Consider the following 23,665-nt stretch of genomic DNA (forward strand, 5'->3'; position numbering starts at 1 on the left):
CTTACCATATTGAAAATGTACAATTTGAGGGGCACCTGCTCCCTCTCTCTCTGCCCTTCCCCCACTCACACTCTTTCTTTCTCTCTCTTGAAAATAAATAAACATTAAAAATTTTTTGAAAGAAAGAAAGTGTACAATTTGATGTTTTTACCTATATACCTGTGAGATCATTGCCATCATTAAGATAATGAACATGTCCATCACTCCCAAAAGTTTCCTTGTTCATTTTGAAATCACTCCTTTCCACCTCTCCCCACATCCCCAGGGAAACACTGATATACCTTCTGTCATAACAGTCCAAACCTGCATAGATAACTTTCTAACTTTTTTTTCAAAACTTTTAGTTTTATTAATTTTGTTGTTGTTGCCATTCTATCTGTACCTTATTTTTGTCCTAATATTTTTATTTCCTGCCTTTCATTTGGTTTGGATACTTTGTCAAGTTTCTTAGGGCAAAAGGCTAAGTTATTTATTTGGGATCATTTGTTTTTTAAGGCAGACATTTACAGCAATAAATTTCCTTCTGAGCATTGCTTTAACTTCATGTTATATGTTTTGTTACGTTTTTGTTTTTCATTTATCTCAAAGTATTTTCTAATTTTTTATTTGATTTTTTCTTTGATCTACTTGTTATCTAGTAGTGTGTTGATTTCTACATATTTGTGAGTTTCCCAAATTCCTTTGTTATTCATTTATGATTTAATCCATATGTCCAAAGAACATATTTTGTATGATTTCAGTCCTTTTAAATGTATTGAGAATTTTATGCCCTAACATGTGGTCTATTCTGGCAAATTCTCCATGTACATTTAAGGAAAATCTATATTCTTCTGTAGTTGCATAGAGCGCTCTATAGATCCAGTTGAACTGTATTGTTCAACTCTTCTAATTTTCTGCTTGATCTGCTGTCTAGTTATTATGAAAGTGGGATATTAAAGTCTCCAACTATTTTGTGAAATTGTATATTTCTTCCTTGAATTCTTTCAGTTTTTCCTTCATGTATTTTGTGTTTCTACTGATAGCTGAATATATACTTATAATTATGTCTTCATGATATATTGACCTTTTTATCATTATTAAATATCCTTCCTAAACTCTAGTAACTATTTTGGTCTTAAAGTCTATTTTGCTGATATTAGGCTAGCCACTCTAGCTTTTTTCTGTCATGATTTGCATGGGTATATCTTTATCCGTTCTTTTATTTCCCACATTTTTGTGGCTTTGAATTTAACATATGTCTCTTATAATACCTACATAGTTGGATATATATTTTTATCCACTCTGCCAATTTTTGCCTTTGATTGGAGTGTGTACACTATTTATATTTAATATGATAACTGATCAGGTTGTTTTAAATCCACCATTTTTGCTATTGTTTTCTGCATGTCTTATGTATTTTTTTGTTCTGCAGTCCCTGCATTACTGCCTCAGTTTGTGTCAAGTATATATATTCTAGTGTACATTTTAATTCCCCTATTGTTTCATTTACTATATTTTTCAGTTATTTTATTAGTGGTTTCCTAGAAGATTAAAATTCTCATCTTAATTTAAGGCATCCTATTTCAGCTTACTACCAAGTTAATCTCAATGGTGTATAAAATCTTTGCTCTAATGGACCTCTGGCACCTCCTCTCTTCGCTGTGCTATTATTGCCAATCAAATAAAATTTTTATAAGTTCATTAATACAGTTTTTTAACTATTGCTTTATGCAGTAGCTAAATCAGAGAAGATAAGAATTATAAACAAAATAAATTCATACCATTTTTTTACATTTACCTATGTAGTTTCCTTTATTTGTGCCCTTTATTTTTCATGTGCATTTGACTCACTGTGTGGCATTCTTTCATGCAAGACTGAAAGACTAATTCTCCTAATACAGTAAGTCTTCTAGTGATTAATTCTATCAGTTTTTGATTATCTTCCAGTGGCTTCATTTCTCCTTCATTTTTGAAGGATAATTTTATTGGCTATAGAATTCTTTGTTGACTTTGTTGGCCATCTTTCTCTTTTATCACTTTCAATATGTTATCCCACCATTTTTTGGATTCCATGGTTTCTGCTTAGGAATCAGTTATTAATCTTATTGAAGACTCTGAACATAATGAGTTGTTTTGCTCTTGCTGCTTTCAAGATATCTCACCATCTTTATCTTTTGATAAATTTACTCTAAGGTATCTAGGTGTGGATCTTGTTGAGTTTACCCTACTTAAAGTTCATTGAGTTTCTTGAATGTGTAAATTAATGGGGTTTTAAAAATCATCCTGATCTTGGACTTCGAGCCTCCAGAATTATGAGAAATAAAGTCCTATTGTCTAAGCCACCCAAGCTATGGCATCTTGTTATAACAACCTGAAATGAATAAGACAGTCTCCTGCACTAGTGGAAGAAAGAGCTAGTATGCTTAGCCAATAATAACACCCTTACAATTAGTCAGCCATGTGCTGATGTGGAGTCCATAAAACTATCTATACAAAATAGACCTTTGCTTAAGAATTCCAACCCATTTTGAAGTCCACAGAAAAGTGGGGATTTTAGTTTCTTCTCTTTCATATTCATTTCAAACTCCACCATGCCCCCTACCAAGAGCTACTCAATGCTCTTGCTCCTTCAGTCTCTATTTTCAAAGCTTACCCTTTTCCATGATTTTTCTCCTTTCCTAACCATTAGAAGGTTTTTAAGAAAAATCCTTCTTTAGACCCTCTTTTCTATCTAATACCTTTACTACTCTCCCAGCCTCTACTATGGATTACATGTGATTCACTAGCAAGCAAATTATATTGCCTTGTATCCCTTAGGAAAGTGGATATATACCACTCCTCAGAAATGGGGTGGAAAATAGTGGGATATGTGTGGTGGAAGGGGCAGGAGAAGCCAATCTTGCCACACCCCTTTTATAAAGTACCTTGAGGAAACCAGTTCCACAGAGAGGGGGACTTTGAATATCTGCACAAGGTCCTGCTCAAGTCTTCAGCATCATACCAATGGGCATATGTGTGAGAGAAACTTGCACAAAGTCAGGGAAAGGACTACCGAAAATGAGCAGTGGGAAAAGACCCCTAAAACCTCTCAGAAATTAAGTCAGAGAAAATAAAATATGAAGTATAATATTTGATGCAGTAGGGATTAAATCTAGTCCTCTTGGCTCTAGCATTCACTTCTTATTATCTTTCCTTTACAACATAGCTTGGGAAATTTTTCTCCTAAAGAATGTAAATTATTTTTACACACGCACCCACTCCCAATCTGTACCCTGTGCAAGTCTAGTCCTTGTTACGAAGAAAATATTCAAATGCCCAGCTTTTTTTAAATTAAAATTTAGGTGTCTATACTTAAAAATAAACATTTAAGCTCTGCCATTGGTATCTGATTCTTCCACCCCCCACCCCCTTGTGCAGAGCTATCTGTTTCTTTTATCCCTGGTTGGCCATTGCCCACTGGGGTTGCTTTTGAGATGGTGAGACATACTTTGAATTTTCCAAGGACTCACATGTTAACATATGGAATTTTTTTTTGGAGAACATCTTTACCACCTCCTCTTTTCTTAGAACTAACAGTTCTAAATTATCTGTCACTCTGCAAAATCTCATGAACTTCAACAAATGCAAACATATTCAATTCATGGAAAGATTCCATTCCATTATTTTCTTTTTGCATTTTTCCTCACAGGGAAATTTTCCCTCCTGACAGTTCCTGAGATGTGAGGTACACTTAGTTCCTTGCTCAAAAAACAAATAAGGCAAAAATCATATTTTAAAATAGTAAAATATGACCTAATTAACCTCTAGGAACTGGTTAATTTATTTTTAAAAGGGCTCAGAGATCAAATGACTACAATCATATGAAAGCCTGGTGGAGCTAATTTTGTTTTTCAATTCCAGAAGTTGGGATATTTTAGATTATTCTTTTTCCTTAGTCTCCAGAATGCCATTCTCTACCGTTGCATGAATGTTGCTGTCTTTTAACACTCTGATAGCAACACTTCATTCAATAACAAGCCTCATAACAGGAATCTTCTTGGTCTTTCCTTAAAACCAAGAGACTGGATTCAAGGCAATCTGTTTAGCAAACTTTTATAGCATTTGGAGGAAATAAAAATATGAATTACCAATAGATTGCTCTAAGAAAAAACAGGAAAGTTTTAAAAAGCACTTGTTGGATATCTGAAACTAATACTACACTGTATGTTAACTAACTGGAATTTAAATAAAAACTTTAAATGAACTTTAGTGGGTCAGTCCATTAAGCATCCAACATTGGCTCAGGTCATGGTCTCATGGCTCAGCTCATGAGTTCAAGCCCTGCGTCAGTCTCTGTGCTGACAGCTCAGAGCCTGGAGCCTGTTTCAGATTCTGTGTTTCCCTCTCTATCTGCCCCTCCCCACTCATTCTCTCTCTCTCTCTCTCTCAAATAAACATTGAAATTTATTTAAATACAGACTTTAAAAAATTAAAAAGCACTTTATAAGTACTATTCTAAAGTCTAAAATACTTTTCTTTCCACTTTAGATAAATGTAGACATGTCTTCTTTTTACGCAACAAACTCTTTCTTGCCCCAAAATGCCCCCATTCTACTGTAACCTCTTTGAGTACCGGGATTTTTTTTTCTGCTTATCTTTGTATTTCTGCAGCAAAAAAAAAAAAAAGTGTTAGTAAGGACTCAGTAGACACTTTTGAGTTGAATTAATGAAACAAAACTTATTGTATGGACTAGTGGATATGCCTTTGCTAAAAAGAGAAACTTTGAGGAGGATTGGAACATTTGTTTATGTTTATCTGGGAAAAGAGAGATGTTCCTTTTACTGTGCCTGACCATTCTTATATATAACAGAAGTCCTGTGAAGAATGATTTGAGAGTAATCTCTATCCTGTAAAACATCCTTCACTGACACTTGAAAGCCTGCTATTTAAAATTCATTTTTCCTTCAACTTGGAAAAGAACATCTGGGGGGAAAAACCTATGTTTATCATATTTAATGGTAGGAAATTAGATGCTTTCCCACTAAGATCAGGCACAAGGCAAGGATGTCCACTCTCACTACTTATATTTAACATCATACTGAAAGCCCTATCTGACATACTAAGTCAAGAAAGAAAGTAAAAGGTATGCATATTGAGAAGAAAATAACTAAAACTATGTTTGTTCACAGATGGCACAGTTATCTATGTAGAAAATCCCAAAGAATAAACAAAAAATTCCTGGAACTAATAAACAATTATAACCAGATTGCAAGATACTAGGTTAATATACAAAAGCCAGTTGCTTTCCTATATACTAGCAATGAACAATTTGGAATTTGAAATGTAAAACAATACTATTTACAGCTAGCACCACCCAAAAATGAAATGCTTAAGTATAAATTAAAAAAAATATGTGTTTAAGATCTTTATAAGGAAAAGTACCAAAACAATAAAAGAAATCAAAGATCTAAATAAATGTTAATCCATATTCATAGATAGAAAAACAGTATTATTAAAATATCAGTTCTTACCCACTTGGTATGTAGATTAAATGCAATCCCATTCAAAATCCCAGTAGGCTATTTTGTGTATATGGAATGATCCTAAAGCTTATATAGAAAAGCTGGAGCATCCAGGTGGCTCAGTTGGTTATGCATCCAACTTCAGGTCATGATCTCAAGGTTTGTGAGATCATACCCCACATCCCAGCTCTGCACTGATAGTGTAGAGCCTTCTTGGGATTCTGTCTCTACCCATCCCCATCTCATTCACGTGCACACATTCTCTCTCCTCTCTGTCTCTCTGTCTCTGTCTCTCTCTGTCTCTCTCTCTCTCAAAATAAATAAATAAACATTTAAAAAGAAAATAAAAGAAAGGCAAAAGATCCAGAATAGTCAACACAATTGACTGTGTTCAGTTAGGGGACTAAAACTACCCAACTTTAAGAATTATCATAAAACTACAATAATTGAGATATTGTGGTATTGTCAAAAAAAATAGATAAATGGATTAATGGAACAGAACAAAGAGCCCAGAAACAGACCCACACAGATACAGTCAATTGATTTTTGACAAAAGAGCAAAGGCAATCCAGTAGCCAAAGGACAGTTGCTTCAACAATGATGTGAGAATGACTGGACATCCACATTCAAGAAAAGGAATCTAGATACAAAACTTATACCTTCTCAAAAATTAACTCAAAATGGATCATAGCTCTAAATGCAACATGAAAAACTATAAAACTCCTAGAAGAGAATGTAAGAGAAAATCTAAGTAATTTTAGGTTTACCAATGACCTCTTATGGCACCAAAAGCACCATCCACGAAAGAAAAAAACCCAGAAATTTCACTTCTTAACAGTGAAATTATGTTATAATATACACTTATAACAGTAAGTGTAACACAACTTACACATTTCTCAAAACCCAAAGAACTCTACAACACAAAGAGTGAACCCTAATGTAAACTATCTTACCATATAACCCAGAAAAAAACCTAAGTGCAATTTTACTAAAATCAAAAGTTTCTGTTCTGCAAAGGACACTGTGGAGGGAATGAGAAGACAAGCCATAGAGTGGGAGAAAATGTTTGTAAAATACAAATATTTACAGAACACCTGAACAGAAACCTTACCAGAAAAAATATACACCTGACAACTAAGCATATGAAAAGATGTTCAACATCATATATAATTAGGGAATTACATATTTAAAAATGAGATACCACCACACAACAATTAGAATGACTAAAATGCAAAATGCTTTACAACCAAGTGCTGGTGAGGATATGGAACAACAGGAACTCCTATTCATTGGTGTTAGGAATACAAAGTGGTACAGCCACTTTGGAATACAGTTTGGAGTTTTGTATAAAGTGAAACACAATCTTACCATATAATGTAAACTATGAACTTTAGTTAATAATAATATATCAATATTTGTTCATCAGTTGTAACAAATGTACCACACTAATGCCAGATGTTAATAATAGGGAAAATGGGGTGGGGGTAAGGAGAAGAGATACATAGAAACTACGACTTTTCTGTAAATCTGAAAAATAAACCCTAAAAAATAAAGTCTATTACTTAAATTTTTTAAAAATTCATTTTATGGGATAATTCAGAGGCATTTTTACATAATCCAATGGAGCCTGCTTGGGATTCTCTCTCTCAAGAACCATGAGATAGATCATGACCAGGGCTGAAGTCAAGTCAGACGTTTAACCTGCTTAACTGACTGAGCCACCCAGGCACCCCTTCCTTTCTGGAGGTTCTGAGTAAGGATCTGTTCCTTGCTTCTTCCAACTGCAGGTGGTTGCTGGCATTCATTGGTTTGTGTCTGTATCACTCCAATCTTCAACATCTTCAAATCTCTTTCTGTCTCCATCTTCACATCACCTCCTCTTCTTTGTCAAATATGCATCTGTCATAAAGGTATATGTGATTATCTTTAGGGTCCATCTGATAATCTAAAATAATTTCCCATCTCAATAAACCTGATCATCTTAATCAAATCTGCAAAGGCCCTGTTTCCAGATAAAATAATGGTCTCAGGTTCCAGGAATTAGGATGTGGATCTTTTGGGGCCATTTTTCAGCCTACCACACCCGGAATCCCTGTCTTCCAAGGCAGTGGTAAAAGCCTCACTCAGGGCCCACAAGCCATGGACTTCCCAGGGAAAACACAAGATGAGGGTCCAGCTGCACTGAGACCCTGGACAACTGAATGTGACCCAAGGAAACCTTGGCTGAGTGGGTGAGTAGGTGGTAACCTTCAAGAGCAGGCATGAACTAAGAGCCACGGCAATTTGGAAATTGTTCTTCGTGTGGTTCCATAGACTCTTGCAGCCTGACTGAGGCTAAGACATTTGGATGAGCTATAATGATTATTTGATGAAGCAAAATACAAAAAGGTGTGATCATAAAGCAGCTTTATTTTCATCAGTGCTTCCCTTCATACTAGCTCAATGGGTTAGTAGCTAGTAGTTCTTTCCCAACCTGGGATAGGACTCAGGCAGGGTTTGTAATTTTCTGAACCCTTTTAAATATTAAAAGTCCTCTGGTAAATCTCAATTCAGTAATTAAATACCCAGTCCAGTAAAATCACAATTTTATACTTTATTTAAAGCTAAAGCTTCTTCCTTTCTCTGGTTCAGTGCTACTTCCAGCCTACATGCCTACAGTGGGGAATGAGGGCATGACCCACATCTCTATTTCCCAGCCTTGCACTTTACTTCTCCCTCACCCACCCTAAACCCTCCACAGTAGCCAGTTGTGGAGGTGAGGATAACTAAAAAAAAGTTTTTACTGACTAGAAAAGATATGATCAGATATTGGTGCTCTCTGGTTATTGCAGATTCCCATTACGGATTCTTTATCTCATGGGAAATTTTCCTCTGGGTTTCTCTAAGATCCTCCCAGGAATATCAAATGGTAACTCATAAGACACTGGCAATCTGATTGACTGCTAAGGAGCTGACCCTTAGACCTAGCAATCACCACACACATATGCAGGCACCACACACGTGTTGATTGCCTCATCACTGGCTCTACTGGATAAAATCCAGTTAACCTGGCTCTCTGCTAACTCTCTCGCATGGGGTCGCAATTACGTCTAAGGTAAGCTCTAATGTGACCTGCCTGTGCAATTCCCAAAAAGGCAGTTTACCCCAGTGCAGCCTGCATTTCCTCTTCTCTACCATTTCAAGCTTCTAGAAGCTAAGAAATTTATAACTTTGGGACAAAAACTCCACTGAAAAGAAACAGCTTTGCAGCTATTGAGAAAATTTTCCATAAAACCCTTTTCCCCATTTTTCTTCTTCCTGTTCACTTGGTATTTGCAACCATAAAGAATATAGCACGTAATTTTGACTTTCTAGGACTTATACTAACTTATGGCCTTCTCCCAGTTGATCCAGAGCATGTTAGACTGAGTTCAGTGAACCCCAAGTATCTTTCCGCTCTCTTCTTCAATGTGAAGACTTTTCAATTGCCTGAAAGGCCATATCTTCCCTCTCCAACAAACACAGAACTTTGGCTCTAGTAGATGTAACACTGCCGTAGTAAAATATGCCCTCTTTAGCCAGCTAAAGAATGGGACTCTGGGACCCAGCTCCAAATCCCTGTTTGTCTCTCTACCCTGGTAAGATTAAACTGTCCAACGTAGAAACTTTAAATCAGATTCTATTTGTTCCCTAAAGCTTATACCAGTTGGACTAAGAGGCTTCTCTTTCTTATTTCCTTTTCTCTTGAGGAGCAACAACACATGAGGAAAAAAGTCAAGTCTAGTTAGAGGCCAGATGCCTTTTAAGGCACTCTTGACACAAAAACCCTTCAGTAACTTCAGAAACCATGGTTCTCAGGCCATTAGGCCATTTTGTTAAAGAAATGTGTTCTTTTTGGCCTTTTCTATTTTACCTTTTCTAAAATATTTATTTCAATTCTAATTTAGCCTCATCACTGCAGAGGCAGATTGAAACATTCTGACTTATTTGCTAGAGAAAGTATTCAGGTTTCTTATCAGCAAAAATGAGCAGAGAAGTTATTTTTCTAAATACATATATGTCTTATAAGAAAGGAGGACTTTTCTCCACTATTAAGTAATATTTTAAAGCTTAATCATCTAGATAACAATGTATATCATATAATACATATTTGTTGACTACTTAGAGATCTACATAGATTTCCAAAATATGTCATTTCCCTAGAAGACAAGTAACATGTGGTGGAATTTAATAGTTATATGGCTTTTATGGAAAGGAATTCATTGTTTTGCAGTGGAATTTTAATGTATGATAAATGAGATTTGAAGTAAGACTGGGTTTTTTTAAATGAATCCTAGATAAGGAATGAAGAAACAGCAGTTAAGAAATTCAGACTCAATTTTTATTTATACTTTTAAAATAACCACTTGTTGAGTTATGTAACACTTTTACAATAAAGTCATGAATTATAAAACTCTAAATCAAAATACATTGGAAACTCAAACTATGTTTTAGTAAAATTAATTAAAGACTGCTATAAAATAGAAAGACTTCCAATTTTGCAGACATACATTTATAATTGATGAGAAATAAAAGCATGATTGTCAGTAATAAATCTTTTTATAGTGTGTTCTACTTGGAGGATAATAGCCAAAATTGCTTTTAGCTAATGTAAATAGCATGAGTTTTGTTTTTAGAGACAGAAAGACATAGGTTCAAATTCTAAGTTTGCCACTTTCTAAATGTAATCTTGAGCAATTTACTTGGCTTGTCTGAAACCTGTTTGCTTACCATTAAGGGAAATAGTAATAATATTCTACTAGTTTCAAACATTAAATGAATTATCTGATCTCCAGTAAAGCTTTGGAGAGCCAAGAAGACAGAAGATAATTAAAGAGACAAAATCTCAGAAAAGAAAGAAACCCACAGAGGTAAGGTCAGTAAGGGGACCCCTTTTCCCCAGCAGTGTCTCCTGGTTCTGGAAGAGGGTACTGAGGAGGCTAGAAGTGAGCAGAACTTTGCACTGACACAATGAGAATAATTGAATTCAGAGTCAGTTTTCAGCAGGGATTCTGAAAGGCGGCTTCTTAGGAATAATGGTGAATCAGAAGTAAACCAGCTCTCACAGGGACTGAAACCTAGCTTCAAATCACATTAATCCACAAATAAGAAAAGAGAGAAAAAGAGCTCTGTGTGGGTGGGACTAAGTAACAGGTACAATGGTATTAAATCCAAGTATATCCATAATTACATTAAGTAAAAATAGACTAAATATTCCAATTAAAAGACAAAGATTGACAGAGTGGCATACAATATTCTGCGTACTATGAGCCAAACCTAATATAAGGAAACCTAAAGTCTAGAAGTAAAAGTATGGAAAAAAAAAAATGTACCACTCAAATACTAAATGTGGTGGTTTTAAAAGAGACCCTTGAATTCTTTGATAATACTTCCTTCAAAAGTAGTGCCAATCCCCCTCTTCTTGAGAATAGGTTGCATTTAAGACTCACTTCTAATGAACAGAATGTGGCAGAAATGAAAGTGTGCAACTTAGCATAGGTCATAAAATGTGTTATGGCTTCCTCCTTGACCTCTCTCCCTCAGACTGCTTGCTCTGTGGGAAGCTAGCTTCCAAATCATGAGGACATTCAGGCAGCCTTTTGGAGAGGCCCATGTGATGAGGAACCAAGGATTCCTGCCAACAGCCAATATGCAACTGAGGCCTGTAGCCAAAAGGCATGTGAGTGAGCCATCTTGGAAATGGACTGTCCCCATTCCAGCCTTCAGCCCCATTCAAATCTCATGAAGTTGCAGCCCCACCTGACATCTTGATTGCAACCTTGTGAAAGACTAAGCTGCTTCTATATCCCTGACTCCCTTAAACTAGCAGAAACAATAAATATTTGTTGTTTTAAGCAACTGAGTTTTAGGGATACTTAGATAGTCAGGAATAAATATTTAAATCACTAACCAAAAGAAAACTGGTAGAGCTACATTAATATGAGAAAAAGTATATAATTTAAGGCAAAAATGAGAAACTTTATAGAAAAGGGGTATAATTTAACAGATACATATAATAATCATAAATTTGTATCACCTAATAATATATCCTAAAAACATATAAAGTGAATATTGGTGGGATTATAAGAAATAAGGCAAATGTACATTCATGCTGAAACTTTTTTTTTAATATATATTATATTGTCAAGTTAGCTAACATACAGTGTATTCGATGTGCTCTTGGCTTCAGGAATAGATTCCTGTGATTCATCACTTACGTACAATAGCCAGTGCTCATCCCAACAACTGCCCTCTTCAATGTCCACCACCCATTTCTCCCCCCATCCCCCCCACCAAACCTTTGTTTGTCTTCTATATTTAAGATTTGCTTACAGTTTACCTCCTTCTCTGTTTGTAATTATTTGTTTTTTCCTTTCCCTTCCCCCATGGTTGTCTGTCAAATTTCTCAAATTCCACATATGAATGTAAACATATGATATCTGTCTTTCTCTGACTGAATTATTTCACTTATCGTGCTGGAACATTTAAAAATATACCTCTATGTAACTGATAAAACAAGGAGACAAAAAAATGATATAAAATATTTGAACAACCCAGCTAAAAATGTATGTAATTGAACACCCAACCACTGCAAGCCACACATTCTTTTCAAATACATGTGGAAAATTTTCAGAATTGCTGAACCATAAAGCAACTCAACAAATTTCAAAAGAATGACATCACACAAAATGTATGAGATGACCACAGATCAACATATAGTAAAAAGATAACTAGAAAATTCCCATATACTTGGAAAATACAAATATGCTCCTAAACAACCTCTGGATCAAAGAAGAGATCACAATGGAAAATAGAAAATATTTTTAACTTAATGATAATGAAACTGTGTGTGAAATTCAACTAAAGTCATGCTTTAGAGGGCAATACAATACATATATTAAGTGCATAGATCAGAAAAAATAATGGCAAAAATCAATGATCTAAGGACCATCTCAAGAAGTTAGTAAAAGAATAGCAACTTAAATGACTCAAAAATAGAAAAAAGAATTGATGAAGAAAGGAGCAGAAAGGATCAACAAAGTAAAAATTGATTCTTTGAAAAGACTAATTAAATTAATAAACTCTGGGCAAAGAAAAAAGTTAGTAACACCAGGATTGAAAAAGGTGATACAATTACTGATCCTATCCACTTTTAAAATATAATAGGAGGATATTATTTATAACTTTAGATTGGAATTCTGTGATCTCTCCACAATGATAGTTACTTCTCATTTTTTTCAGTTTTATATTAACCTTCTGCATTTTCAGAATAGTTTTCTAAACTTTTCTACAAATCGCTGGTTCCATTTTCTTCTATTTTAAGTCTTCTTATGGGCATCATTGAAAATGTTACCTCATTGGATTTTCTGTACTGTTAATCTCCCATTTTATCTTGCCCAAGTCTTATTAAATAGAGAGAATATCCTAGATCATTACACTGAAGGAGGAAAGGCCACTTGATTTTTGAAAACTTCTTTCTATTTGATACAAATCAATTTTAGAACTTTTCACATGCTAATTCTGTCCCTTTCTACTGCAAAATATTTTTTGTGATTCTCAGATTAGTTTAAGGTTTTATAATTTGATCATCTTTGAGATTTTAAGATATTAAACTCATCCAGAGAATCATATATTTTTTTTAAAAAGGATCTTTTTTAAAAAGCCAAGGCCAGGCCTTATACAAATACCTCCAATATCTCTTCCTCTTCCTTCCTCCTTGCTCCCCTATACACACATGCAGTTTGGTGCTCCCACTTCTCTCTACCCAGGTCTAGAGCTGGAAGGTAAGTTGAAAGGCAGAAGAGGCAATGGTTGAAAGAACGAACTGACTTTGAAATCAGTAATATCTAGGTCCTATTTAGGCTCCACTGTTTACTCGCTGTGTGTGGAACTTGGGACAAACCAATCTACTGAAAGTCTTTCTCAGTTTTCTAACCATAAAATTGAGATCATAACAATAATCTCCTCACAAGTTTGTTGTGATGAATAAATAAAATTATGTATGAAAATAGCTATAACAACACCTGACCCACAGTTAATGCTCAGTAAATAGAAGCTAATAATCATCATCCTAGCTCCCCATTCCAGTCAGATTGCAAAGATGCATAAATCCAAGGGCCAGAAGTCTAGCTACTCAAAGTCAAAGGCCATAATGAAGACCTTATCATCCACCTTAAATTATGTCAAAATTTAAGGTAAAAAACTAGTCCCTCAAGCTTGCATTTACTAAACATAAAATGATACTAATATCTCAAAGGAAGCATTTAAGTCAATAGTCAACTGAAAACCTCTCTCAGGTAGACTTAATGAAGGTAAAAATGCCAAGCACCTGTTAACACAGATTACAATTGTACCTTTAAGTTAGTATAAACTTTTTTACATGTATGTTGAACTTCACACTCATATTTCTTCTCAGTTCACTCCAAAGATCCTCAACCATCTCACACAGATTATCTTGCCCTTTTCTATGGAAATAATCTATTCTCCTTTTTAAAGTATTTTCAGATCAAAAGATTAAAGCCTTCAAATAAGAGGTAAGAATTGAGGGAGCTAGCTGAAATTGTTGATTATACTGGACGTGTGTGTGTGTGTGTGCGTGTGTGTAGCTGATACCACTCTTGCAAAAGTAGAGGAGTGGTATGTGTGATTACTCAAATACCTCCGTAGCAGGGAGAGAGCTATGTTTCTCTTCTTTGGAAGAAGCCACACGTTCTGGAGACAGCTGAGGGAGGGGCAGGACATGTGGTACTCTATTGTTTTGAGTAAAAGAATAGTTTAAGTGTCATCGTTTAGATTTCTCAAAGGATCTATCATTCACTTAGTAATTTAACAATTACTTATTTCATGCTCTGTTCCAGTCATGGCTATAGCCCCGGGCTACAGAAACAAAGTAGACAAACACTGACCTCAAATAGCTCATAGTCTAGCTGAGAGAACAACAAATAAGCAGATGACTAAAAAAAGTGTGACAAGTGTAACAACACTGGCCAAAAAAAAAAAAAAAAAAAAGTGGAGTCATGGGAGTGCTTGAAAGAGCAGAGTTTTGAAAGATGAGTTGGATGTACCTAGATGAAACATTAAAGAAAGGATAAACCACAGAAGAAACAGGTACAAAGCAAGACAAAGCTGACATATGCTGGGACCTGCAAAGGGTTTTACATAGCTATAGTGTGAGGTATGATGAAAGATTTTTACCTCCCAAATGCCTAAAATTTATCCACCCTCTCCATCTCCAATGCTCAACCTTTTGGTCAGTTATTATAATCTCTTGCCTCCGCTACTACAGAGACTCCCACCTTGTCTTCCTACATTCATTTCTCCTCACTTTATAACCCAATCCCCACATTGAAGCTGAAATAATTTTTTAAATATACAAATTCAATACCCAGCTACACATTTTTGTAGGACTTGAATACTCTCCCCTCATAGCATTTGTCATGGTTTGTAATTGAGTATAATTTTATAATTATTATTTAATTATATCTATCCTTCTATTGGAATGTATGGGAGTGGAAAACTATAAGCCCTATGTGTTTTATAAAGCCTTGGTTAAAAATGTGACTAAAACCTTAAGTTGTAAGTTAAAACATTATTTAATGAGAAGCTTTGATAAGAAATAAAACCTTTAGAGGCAGCAACCTCTGTGACCTTGGCCGTAGCAACTTCCTACTAGAAGCTTCTCTGCAGACAAGGGAAAGAAAAGCAAAAATGAACTACTGAGAATTCATCAAGATAAAAATCTTCTGCACAGTGAAGGAAACAATCAACAAAACTAAAGGAAAACCTACAGAATTGGAGAAGATATTTTCAAGTGACATACCTGATAAAAGGTTAATATCCAAAATCTGTAAAGAAGTTATCAAACTCAACATCTCAAAAATAAATAATCCAGTCATCAAACAGGCAGAAGACATGAATAGATATTTTTCCAAAGAAGACATCCGGATGTCCAACAGACATATGAAAAGATGCTCAACATCACTTATCATTAGGGAAATACAAATCAAAATCACAATGAGATACCACCTCAGACTTGTCAGAACGGCTAAAATTAACACAGAAACAACAGTTGTTGGTGAGGATGCAGAGAAACCTTGCACTGTTAGAAATGCAAACTGATGCAGACACTCTGGAGAACAGTATGGAGGTTCCTCGGAAAGTTAAAAATAGGACTACCCTATAATCCAGCAATTGCACTACTAGGTATTCATCTAAAGTACATAAAAATACTGATCCAAAGGGGTGGGCACATGCACTCTTCTGTTTATAGCATTATCTATAATAGCCAGGTTATGGAAAGAACCCAAATGTCCACTAAATGATGAAGGGATAATGGAATATTATTCAGCCATCAAAAAAGTGAAATCTTGCCCCTTGCAATGAGGTGGATAGAGCTAGAGCACATTATGCTCAGCAAAATAGGTCAGAGAAAGACAAATACCATGATTTCACTCATATGTGGAATTTAAGAAACAAAATATAGGGTAAGGAGACATAAGGGAACATAGGGGAAGGGAAAAAAAAAACAGAGGGAAGCAAACCATAAGAGATTCTTAACTATAGAGAACAAACTGAGGGTTGATGGAGGGAGATGGGTGTGGGGTGGGCTAAATGGGTGATGAGTATTAAAGAGGGCACTTGTTGTGATGAGCACTGGGTGTTATATGTAAGTGATGAATCACTAAGTTCTACACCTGAAACCAATGTTGCCATATATGTTAACTAACTAGAATTTAAAGAAAAAAATAATTTAAAAAAATACAACCATTTAGACAGGTTTCTTGAAAAAGTAATTGAACTAGTTATTATTCCTTGTTACTATATAAGATAAGGAAATAAAAGCAGAGGATATTTACATTCCTTTGACTATAAAACACAAATACCAGAGAACCAACCAGGTGAGATATTGTTCTTATTAAAGTTAAATATGTACATATCTGTACTGTCATATTTTGTCATCATGAAATTGTTTCTTTTTTCTGATAATGATAAGATTTCTCATGATATACTTCTATAAACTACATTTTACCCCAGAACATAAAAAGGCTGTTATTGCAAAACTTAATATTTTCACATTTTTTATATATTAGTTAGACTATGTTTAATAGGAAATTGAGTTTAGTCTCTTAAGTGGTAATAAACACATCAGCATCTTGACAATTAACTCACTGTCTGTGGGCTAACTTAAGCTGTTCTTAACTCCATCACTATTTAAGTTACATATACAAGTGATATGTATTCACTTGCTAGTTAGAAAACATTAAGGCCCTTTTGTCTTTGCTTCATACAACTTTGAGAGAAATAAACTGTGATTATCCTAAATATTTCTATTTTAAAGTAATTTTTTAATTGAAGTAAAATGAATAGAAAGTTTCCCAAATTATAAATCAATCACTAGATGAAACTACAAAATGAACACCTTCCATGTAATGAGCATCTAGGTCAAGAAACAGAATATTATCAGTGACTTAGGAGCTGCCGTTTTGCCCCCTTCTAGGAACTGCCTCCCTAAAGGGAAGTACTTCCAATGACATAGATAAATTTTTCCTGGTTTAAACTTTATATAAATGAAACCATGCAGTGTACAGCCATCTCAGTCTTGCTTTTCTGTTCTACATTAGATGTGTGAGATTCATCTACATCCTTGCATATAGCTGTTTTTATTCTCATTTTTAAGTAGTGTTCCTTTGTATGATGGCAAATGAAAACAAAACTGGTCTTAGATGAGGAAAAACTTTATCCAAAAAGATTACTGCAATTGGGATGACTCTCTGATCTCAGAGATCTACAAGTATCTCAAAATCAAACAAAAAGGCTTCTTTTTATATATGTGGAGGGAGAAGAACTAGCAGGAATTTTGTGGGAGAAGCAGGCACAGGTGGGCAGGAGCAATTGGCAATATCAAGGTGCTTCAGCAAGAAATATCTTTCTCTGTCATTGGCTAACTTTCGGAATGAGCTGTTAAGGAGAGGGATGTTCTGTACCTTAATGCTAAATTTAGTGCTTGTTTAACCTTGGGGATGAGCCAAGTTTAGGGGCCTGCAGGGAGAAGAGAAAGCATAAGGGAAGTCTGGTCTAGCTAAAGCAGAAAGCAAGAACACGTGGCCAATGACTGTTTCAAAGTTTGAGAAGATACTGCCAAACAGATCGCCAAAGAGGTTATAACAAATCAGACTTCCACTGACAATGTGTTAGAATCCAAATTGTTTCTTATCTTCACCAAAATCGGATATTGTCCTTTTGTTAATTTTGGATATTCTGGTAAGTGTGAAGTATATTTCATTGCCATTTTAGTTTTCATCTACCTGATAACTGATGAAATTGAGTGCCTTTCTTCTGTTCTAAAATTAATGCACCTTAAAGCTATAAACTTTTTTTCAAGGACTTTTAGCTATATCCCCCAAGTTTTGCTATATCCATCATCAATCAGTTCTAAATATCTTCTCATTTCTATTGTGTCCTCTTCTTTGATCCCTGTGTCAGATTCCTTTTCAAACACAGTAAATGTCTAGTTTCTTCAATAATGGTACACTGGGAAGTGAGAGGACTAACTGATTTTGCTTGCCATCGTGTCCTCGGTATCTAACAAAGTACATAGAACATAGTAGGCACTTACTAAATATTTGTTGAACGAATGGATAAGCTAGCTAATTAACTAATTAAAAGTGAGAAGGCTGAAGAGTCATGCAAAAGCCAGATCAAGAAAGGCTTTATGTGATGTGCTAAGGAGCTTGGATTTTCACCTAAGAAAGATGAAGACCCATTAAAGGTTTCCATCAAGGTAATGATATGATCTGATTCATACTCTAGGCAGATTAGTTTGATAGTAGTGTAGAGGATCAGTCATAGGTAATAAATTAAAGTGAATGAGATTTGCGTATCCATCATTAAATATTTATTGACTGTCTAATATGTGCTAGGCCCTGCTCAAACCTGAAGAAGGAGAGACGTGAACAAAAGCAAAACTCCTACCGTACAGGGTTTGCATTCTAATGAGAGACACTAAGTAATATTTATTTTGAAAACATCCATCACTAAAAGTTCACAATAGTAAAATATACTGTATATAGGAAGTAATGTTTTAAATGAAAAATATTAAAGAAATAGAATTGGTCCTATTTACTTGTTATTCTTTCGCTAAAATGAAATGAGAAATCTAGCAATAAATGGCATTTTTCTAAATTAGATACAGTTAGCTTTCCTTTACTTCCCTTTCTTTTGCTGGAACATTTTTCATAGTTTCACATTTGTTCTCTGAAACTTGGCAGCATCTTTATTATACAGATGATCTTCATGCCCTCATTTTACTCAGCCCTTTGCTATATTTCTTTTGACATTTTTCATTAGCTATTTCCTGCTAGCTCTTAATTCCAAATGGGACAATCAAACCAAACAGATGTAAACAGATCCCTAAAATTGGTGAGATTAACCCACTGTTGCACAGTAGATGACTGTATAATTATACCTGTTCTACAGGTGGGATTTTTTTTTTTTAATACCAGGAAAACTCTAAGACCTTTCCTAGAGCCTCAATAGCCAGATCCTTCCAAGATGGCAGAGTTATCAGGGACCTAATGGACTAAAAGAATGGGTGGCTTTCCTAAAGAAGCCAGTTTCTTCCATGTACTCACGTGATCATTTATCAAATCTGTAACAGATGAGAAATCCAGATAAGGCATGTTTCCCCCATAAATATTGAAAACACCTGTTCACAAAATATCATCTTACCCCATCTCTCAGTTTCATGTCTCATCTTATTCTACCTTATTTGAAAACACATTCCTTTTCATACAAGTCAAAACCAAACTGAGATACCACCTCAAGCCAGTTAGAGTGGCTAAAATGAGCAAATCAGAGAACTCCAGATGCTGGCGAGGATGTGGAGAAACGGGCACCCTCCTACACAGTTGGTGGGAATGTAAACTGGTGCAGCCCCTCTGGAAAACAGTGTGGAGTTTCCTCAGGAAAATAACAGTAGTACTCCCCTATGAGCTGGCAATAGCACTGCTAGAATTTACCGAAGGGATACAGAAATGCTGATGCATAGGAGCACATGTACCCCAATGTTCATAGCAGCACTCTCCACAATAGCTAAAACATGGAAAGAGACTAAGTGTCCATCAACAGACGAATGGATCAAGAAGATGTGGTTTATCTATACCATAGAATACTACATGGCAATGAGAAACAATGAAATCTGGCCATGTGAAGCAACATGGATGGACCTTGAGGGTGTAATGCTGAGCGAAATAAGTCAGGCAGAGAAGGGCAAATATCACATGTTTGCACATATAGGAGGATTAGGAGGAACTTAACGGAGGACTATGGGGGAGAAGAAGGGGGGAAATGGTGGGGGAGAGGGAGAGAGGCAAACCATGAGAGACTCTTGAATGCTGAGAAACAAACTGAGGACTGATGGATGTGGGGGCGGGGGGGAGATGGGCATGGAGGAGGGCACTTGTGGGGATGAGCACTGGGTGTTATATGGAAACCAACTTGACAATAAACTATTTGTAAAAAAATAAAGAAAAGAAAAGAAAAAGAAAAAAGAAAACACATTCCTTTTTCTTAATTTTCAGATAAGCCTTTATTATAATGAATAGCATATTATAGTTGTGTGTTATAATGTTATGAGTTCATGGCATTCAGTATTTTCTGGTTATCTCACCAGGAGCATGTTCACAGTTTCCCTACTCTGAAAAAGTTGACTGTGTTGTCATCAGCATCAGATTTCAGTTAGTCCTAAAGCACATAACTTGGTGCTAGACGTACAAAGACAAATGAGGAAAAAATCTGACTACTATGAGAACATAGTCTAAGTGGAAGAGGCAGACAAATAAACACATAATTTTTAAAAATGGAATGAATTATCTGATATGTATAGAGTACAATGAATGCAAGAAAGGAAGAAATACCTTGATGCAGGAAAGGAGGGAATTCCCAAAGAATACTTCATGGAAGAGCTACTTGAGCTGAATTATGAAGGATAAGTGGAAATTCAGTAGGAGTTCTTTGAACTAATAACCTCTCATCTGCAAAGATTTTAGATTTCCCCAAACTGATCCCCAAAATGGGCATATAAATTTGGAAATGGTACATGTGCCTCAATTATCATGTCTGGGGCTAATGTATGACCCCCTTCCCCAAATTCTGTACATTTTTCGCTCCACTTGAATTCCATTCCCCATACTATTTTGTGATTAAGAATGAACGATAAATGCCTTATCTATAATTCATCACAAGAGAGCCAGTTTTACCTTGGCCAAATGCCCACTGATGTTGTAGTGGAGTCAAAAGACATTTGGCTTCAGGATTTAATGATCTATGAAGGCCAGTAGTAAATAACTTTAATTTTATGTCACAGTGAAGCTTTGTGGAATACAAGCTCTATTGTTTTCAGAAAATTGACTCGCTGAGAAATTCATAAGACTCACCAAATTCCATAGTTTCTACAACCTCTTTCACTTCCTGCCCAAATAGAAGAGGAGGGCACATAGAGCCAAATCTTAGTGCAATTAGAAAACATAGTGAATCATTTTTACTCGCCCAACTTCTATTAAAAATGAAATACTTCAATGATTTAATTTCTTAGTGCAAACTTGGTCTGGTCTTGGAGCAGCACTCGCACACCACTATTATTGAACCCATCCTTAGGAGTTCTTTAATTTTTGGTAATTGAAATTGGATGTTAGGGAGCATAAACTAAAACTACCATGTGACCTGGCTGCTCTCTCATCTGCATTTCTACGCCTGAAAGTGACTACTTAATTTTGTGATGACAATGGCTAGAATGCTACTTCCACCCTCAACCAGAGTTATTTTAGAAACAGAACAGTAGTGTTTCTCTTAGAGAAAATATATAAAAAGGAACAGAAAAAGAAAAAAGTGCCGTTACCTAGAAAAGTTTCTGCTGAGGAATGCCTAGTGATGTTATCACTGTGATACCATTTAACAAGTGATTTGAGGGGCGCCTGGGTGGTTCAGTCGGTTGAGCAGACAACTTAGGCTCAGGTCATGATCTCACAGTTTGCGGGTTCAAGCCCCATATAAGGTTCTGTGCTGACAGCTCAGAACCTGGAGCCTGCTTTGGAGTCTGTGTCTCCTCCTCTCTCTGCCCCTCCCCTGCTCACCCTCTGTCTGTCTCTGTCTCTCAAAAATAAATAAATGTTAAAAAAAATTTTTTTAAAGTGGTTTGAGAATACCTAATACTGCAGGCAGTGTTGTAAAAGACCAACTATAATTATCTGCAGTTGGTTCTGGGTGATTATCTAGCTTTCAGTTGTCCTGGTTCCTGGCTTTTCTTCTTTCTCTTTCCAGATCCTGCTTAGGGGCCACCTATTTTGCTCAGTAGTACCTTTCTAAGAGAGCTTGCAAGAAATAGTGGAGATGAGACTTACATTGTTCTATGCATATATATTTTTTTTTAATTCATGGAAGATTTTTAAAGGAGAGAGCTCCAGAATAACTGTAAAGTGAGGTTTGAAGATCTCTGGGGTATTTAATAACACATCCTGTCTTTATCTCATAGCAGTTGTGAATGTACTGATTTCTCTACCTTTATTTTAAGCACCCTGATTAGATCCTCCAAGCAAATTCCATAAATATAGACTGTTTCTAAGTGCTCAGGATTAACCAATGATGAATAGTTGATCACTGCTTCAGCCTATGTTTTGCTCCTCCTTAATGTCACTTCTATTGGATTATTCCAAAATCAAGCTTCCAACTTGAGGGCATACCTAGTGCATACTGATAAGTACAAGCACAAAATGCTGTGCGGTAAAATTCATTTTTTCAGTGTGGTCACCTAGGTGTTTGACTTGTTTTCTGGCCTCTTTGGTAGCCTTTGTTAGCTGGATTCTTGGCTGGCTTCCTCTTCCCAGTGACAGCGTATGGCTTTGTTTCTCCATAATCTTCATAATCAACATCTCTATTTGTGATGGCAAAGTACGCTCACCAACACTCTTGTGTGGAGCACTTTACTCACTTTCCAGAAATCGAAGGGAAGGTGAACAGATGTCCTGCTGGATGCCATATTCAGAGCTTATTAGTGACCTAAGGAAAGAACACACTGTGACTTCCTTTTCGAAGTGTCAACATCTTATACGTATCAGAAAAGGATTTTATCTCTATATCCAATCCAATGTAAAATTATCTCTTGGAAAAAAGATATTGTTCTTCCAGGTGGATGGGAAACTAGATAGAATAAGCTGTGACTGCCTCTATACCACTAGATCCAATATTGCCTCCCTTTTCTATCATTCTGAATCATGACCAAATTCAGTTAATGTAACTGCGATATTTAATACCTCTTTCATTGAAAACAGGGAAAAATAAGGGATGTCTGGCTGGCTCAGTTGAAAGAGCATGAGACTCTTGATCTTGGAGTCATGAGTTGGAGTACCACCTTGAGTGTAGAGATTACTAAAAAAATAAATAAATAAACTTAAAGAAAGTATGAAAACAAAGAAAAAAAAGTTTTCACAATCTTACTTGAAGTGAAATTTCAGTGTGAATGTTCAGCCATATGAAATGGTTCTGAATTTTCCAATTTGACATTAATATAGACTTATGAGAGTATTTTACTTTTTTTATTCTCAAATCTCCTGTTATTAACAAAGCAAAGAAAAAAATGAGGTTCTTATCAGTATATGTTGTCATGTGTTGAACGGGCCAGGTAAAAGGAACTATGGCCTGAATCATTTCCTCTCAAAATTCATTTGTTGAATCCCTTACCCCCATTGTGACTGTATTTGGAGATCAGACCTTTAAGGGGGTAATTAAGGTTACATGAGGCTATAAGGCTTGGGCTAATCCAATATGACTGGTGTCCTTGTATGAGAGATACCAAGGATGCATACACACAGAGGAAAGGCTATGTAAGAAGGCAAAAAGGTGCTATCTGCAAGCCAAGAAGGGAGGCCTCAGGAGAAAACAAACATGTTAACACCTTAATCTTGGACTTCCTTCTCAAAAACAGAAAATAAATTTCTGTTGCTTAAGACACTCAGCCTGTGGTATTTTGTTATGGCAGTCCCAGAAGACTTCATGGAGAAAAATGAGGAAGTCAAGCCTTCAAGATTTTAACCAAATTTATCTTTTGTGGAATCCATGGATTTAATTGGGTTGTTTGGGGCAAAAACTGATTTAGTCATTTTATTAAAATAAA

This window comes from Hyaena hyaena, unplaced genomic scaffold (assembly GCF_003009895.1).
Source record: "Hyaena hyaena isolate Hyena2069 unplaced genomic scaffold, ASM300989v1 scaffold_1296, whole genome shotgun sequence".
Classification (NCBI taxonomy): domain Eukaryota; kingdom Metazoa; phylum Chordata; class Mammalia; order Carnivora; family Hyaenidae; genus Hyaena; species Hyaena hyaena.